Source organism: Prionailurus viverrinus, chromosome B3, assembly GCF_022837055.1.
Source record: "Prionailurus viverrinus isolate Anna chromosome B3, UM_Priviv_1.0, whole genome shotgun sequence".
Classification (NCBI taxonomy): domain Eukaryota; kingdom Metazoa; phylum Chordata; class Mammalia; order Carnivora; family Felidae; genus Prionailurus; species Prionailurus viverrinus.
The window spans coordinates 88172292-88176427 of NC_062566.1; the positions used below are offsets into that span (position 1 = coordinate 88172292).

The 4136-nt window shown below is 33.1% G+C and overlaps 1 non-coding gene across 1 annotated transcript; it reads right to left on the reverse strand.

Moving 5' to 3' along the window:
* Positions 1–304: 304 nt before the first annotated feature.
* Positions 305–410, reverse strand: LOC125169173 (U6 spliceosomal RNA). The gene has a single exon (XR_007153504.1). It is a non-coding gene; the product is annotated as a U6 spliceosomal RNA (small nuclear RNA).
* Between the last annotated feature and the right edge of the window lie 3726 nt (positions 411–4136).

Here is a 4136-nt window from a genome sequence, read left to right on the forward strand (position 1 = left end):
CAGTCAAAATGTACCACTCAAAATCCACATCTTACAGAATCCATGCCACAAACTAGGCTGTCAACAAAGCTCAGCCCAGTGTATCAGACCTCAAATGTAATGTAATTCACTATTCCAAATCAATAGCATTGGAAAGCAAAACAAAAACAAAAACAAAACAGAGTTTTCTTTATTGTTATTCAATGGATACACTTAAATAAAAAAATACCCCTTAGGAGTTGATCATAAAATCAGTTTCCATCTGAATGCATTTTTCTCATGGCATAATGGTTTTCAAAACCTTTAGAGATGTAGAAAATATTTTTTAAATATGAAGTACTTTACAAATTTCTATGTCATCCTTGCACAGGGGCCATGCTAATCCTCTTGGTATCATTCTAAGTTTGTGTACGTGCTGCCAAAGAGAACACATTATTTCTCTTTTTAATATACATCTTGCCTTTTCTATATACACCATTATGGAAGTATTCAAAAACACTTGTAGAAAATTTTGATGTATACTTTAATGTTCTTAAGTAATTTTTATTTTGATCATGTTAGCAGATAGAAAAAATTGACCACCAAATGAGTTGACCTTTACATATCAGACTAGAAATTGATTCTCAAAGTAAAGTCTTTATGGTAACTTGGTTTGATAGTTTTTTTAATTTCTTTCATCTTTTTTTAAGCTTATTTATTTTGAGAGAGAGAGAGAGAGAGAGAGAGAGAGACAGCACGAGCAGGGAAGGAGCAGACAAAAAGGAAGAGAGAGAGAGAAGGGGGGGTGGGGGGATGGAGAGAGAATCTCAAGCAGGCTCCACCCTATCAGCACAGAAACCAATGCAGGGATTGAACTCATGTACCATGAGATGATGACCTGAGCCAAAATCAGGAGTCATATGTTTAACCAACTGAGCCACCAGGTGCCCAAGTTTGATATATTTTTTAAAAACCAAAGACTGCTATATAGAAGTATAGGACATATACATTTGATATACAGTAAGCTAAGCTATGCTGGCAAAAATAGATTAATATAATTAAGTAATAACTAATATAAATATTAGTTATTAGATAATTTGAGCAGATAACTCAAGCTACTTTATGAGTAGGTTAAGAAGAATAGTTTTTCGGTTTTCAAAAATATGTATATATTGTACAGGACGTCTACTTAACGGAGCAAATATAAAAATATTCAAGTTATATTGCTAAATGTATCACTATTAAGCACCTTGAAATTAAGATGTTTCCCAAGGTAAGCAAAAGGTAAAGAATTAAAAGAGTTATTATTCAAATTGATAATGGTGCTAAATTTTTAGAAGAATATAAAAACTAATGCTTCAATGTCCTAATAAATAAAATATATATTTGATGTATTTTGCTCTATAAATATTTCCTAATGGATACAGAGATACCAAGGCATTACTTTGCAGGAATCTTGAATAATTCCTAAAATTAGATTTCCAACTCATTTTTGAGCTGGCAAATGACAGGTATGTTTGGTTTAAAAAAAAAAGTATAGGGGTTGAGGGACGCTGACACTAAAAAATATTTGTACTATTTGGAGCATTTGTCCTATTTTGAATACTATTAAGTATGAGTAAACAATTCTTGTTTCTAAATACTATATATCTGGTTCCACAAGCTAGAAAATAACTCAGTATCATACCTGGCACAACATACTTGTTTTCCATGTCCATGTAACTCAATCCAAACCTCTTAATTGTACCAGTTAATACCGCTCCTAAGTCAGTTCACTTCTCCAATTCTACCACCACAAATCTAATTCAAGTGACCTAAGTCAAGTTTCATCTGGACCACTGAATGACTTAATAAATGACTCCCACAAATCTACTTTTTCCTCTTCATCACTATCAATAATGAAAAACTATTTAAAAAGTCAACATTTTTAGACCAAAAACTACTATTCTTTACATCTACTATAAGATCTACATTTTTTCTCATTGCCATGTAATATTCCATTGTGTATATAAACCACAATTTCTTTATCCATTCATCAGTTGATGGATTTGTAGCAACGTGGATGGAACTGGAGAGTGTGATGCTAAGTGAAATAAGCCATACAGAGAAAGACAGATACCATATGGTCTCACTCTTATGTGGATCCTGAGAAACTTAACAGGAACCCATGGGGGAGGGGAAGGAAAAAAAAAAATAAAAAGAGGTTAGAATGGGAGAGAGCCAAAGCATAAGAGACTGTTAAAAACTGAGAACAAACTGAGGGTTGATGGGGGGTGGGAGGGAGGAGAGGGTGGGTGATGGGTATTGAGGAGGGCACCTTTTGGGATGAGCACTGGGTGTTGTATGGAAACCAATTTGTCAATAAATTTCAGAAAAAAAAAAAATCTACATTCTACATCATGCTTGTGTTTGTCACAGTATCATCACACATGCCATTTTGGTGTGGGATTTTGTCTGTTGTTTCACTATTCATTTCCAGGAGCCTGAGAGAGTATCAAACATATGCCAAAACTCAGTAAATGTTTTCTGAAAGAATAAACATTAGGTGAACTTGGAGCAGAAATCAATGAAATTGAACACAGGAAATCAATAGACAAACTACAAAACCAAAAGAGTGTTCTCAGAAAAGATCAGTAAAATCTATAAGCCTCTAATCAGGGTAACTTAGGGAAAACAAAAAACAACAACTACAACAATAACAAAAAAACCAGGCACAAATTAATAATACCAGTAATGAAAGTAAAGACATTACTACAGATCTCATAGCCATTAAGAGGATAATAAAGAAATACTGTGAAAGACTCTAATATCCATAATTTAATAACTTAGATGGAATGGACCAATTCCTGAAAAACACAATTAGCCAAAGCCCACAAAAGAAGAAACAGACAATTTGAATAGGCCTGAACAAATCTTTTACAAGTTCTTTCTAATCTATTAAACAAATTGAATAAACAGTAGCAGGCCCAGATGAGTTTACTGGTTAATTCTACCAAACGTTAAAGGAAGAAATTATATCCATTCTGTACAATTTATTCCAGAACATAAAAGTAAAGGATTATTTCCTAACTCATTTTATGAGGCCAGAATTACCGTAACAACAAAACCAGACAAAGGTATTATAAGAAAACTACAGACTAGTAGCTCTCATGAACATACATACACATTTCTCAACAAAATATTAGCAAATGTAATCCAACATGTATAAAGAATTATACACCATCACCAAATGGGATTTAAATGAAACTAGACATAGATCTGACACTCTTCATAAAAACTCAAAATAGATCACATACCTAAATGTGATCTGTACATGTGAAACTATAAAACTGTTGGAAGATAACATAGGAGAAAAACTAGATGACTTTAGGTATTGTATTCTTTTTTATATACACCAACAAAAAAAAGACATAATTGATACACTGAACTTCATTAAAATTAAAGACTCTTCTGTAAAAGACAATAGAAAATGAAAAGTCACAGATTAGAATAAAACATTTGAAAAAGACATCTGATAAAGCACTGCTAGCCAAAATATACAATGAACTATTAAAACTCATCCATGAGAAAATAAACAACCCAATCATGTTCACCACATCATTATTCACAATAGCCAAGATATAAACAATCTAAGTGCATGCTTATGGATGAATGGAGAACGAAATCATAATTATACACACACATATACATGCACTGAGACATTATTTAGCCTTAAAAATGAAAATGATCAGGCATCTGGGTGGCTCAGTTGGTTAAGTGCCCAACTCATGATTTTTGCTCAGGTCATGATCTCATGGTTGAGGAGTTTGAGCCGCACATTGGGCTCTGTGCTGACATCACGGAGCCTGCTTGGGATTCTCTCTCCCCTTCTCTTTCTGCCCCTTCCCAACCGTCCATGCACACACAAACACTCTCTCAAAATAAATAAACTTATAAAAAATGAAAATGATCTTGCAATTCACAATAACATGGATATGTTAATTAGCTTGACTACACTACTCATTTCACTGTGTATATCAAAACATATTATACATCTTACATAGTTTTTTTTAAAAAAGGACAATTACACAATTAAAACATTAGCTTAAAACCTTTGTAGACACCTCATCAAAGAAGACATAGACATCAAATAAGTGCATAAAAAGATGCTCTAGGTCATGTCATCTGGATAATGCAAA